The following is a 504-nucleotide window of genomic DNA, read 5'->3' on the forward strand; positions in this document are numbered from 1 at the left end:
GACTGGAGTTCAGACGTGTGCTCTTCCGATCTTTCTACTACTTTAAGAATTTTACTAAAAATAATCTTTTAGCAGAGTAGCGAATCGAGTAATTAAAATTGTAAATATTTTCTCATTTTAAGCATAAAAAAATAATAAGTAATCATTATAAGTAAATTGAGTATTACGTAGGATAATAATGATGTTGAAATCTTGTGGCGTTTAAGTAGAGCCATTTATAAGATGTCTTTAATGGCCAGTGACGTAGAAGCGCAAAAGTTAACTTATGAAGGATACGATTTGATACGTATGGCTCTTGACATTCAAGAAGATCTCTATGCCGTGCATAAATGGATGTCTATATTTCTCAATGGGAAGAGTTTTCTGGAGGATACAAAAGCGAATATAAAAGAATCATATAATATTAAAAGACATATGGAGGTAAGATATTTGATAAATAATATGGATATTAATTTGCAATTCAAATATTGAGATATTTTTTGTAAAAAATATAAAAATGATGTC

General features: G+C 28.8%; 1 protein-coding gene across 1 annotated transcript in view; it reads left to right on the forward strand.

The window, feature by feature from the left end:
- Window positions 1-504, forward strand: part of LOC105450318 (putative nuclease HARBI1) — a 2,525-nt gene that overhangs the window by 660 nt on the left and 1,361 nt on the right. The window lies entirely within an intron of this gene.

The sequence above is a fragment of the Wasmannia auropunctata genome, unplaced genomic scaffold (genome assembly GCF_000956235.1).
Source record: "Wasmannia auropunctata unplaced genomic scaffold, wasmannia.A_1.0 LD336064.1, whole genome shotgun sequence".
In the NCBI taxonomy this organism is placed as follows: Eukaryota; Metazoa; Arthropoda; class Insecta; order Hymenoptera; family Formicidae; genus Wasmannia; species Wasmannia auropunctata.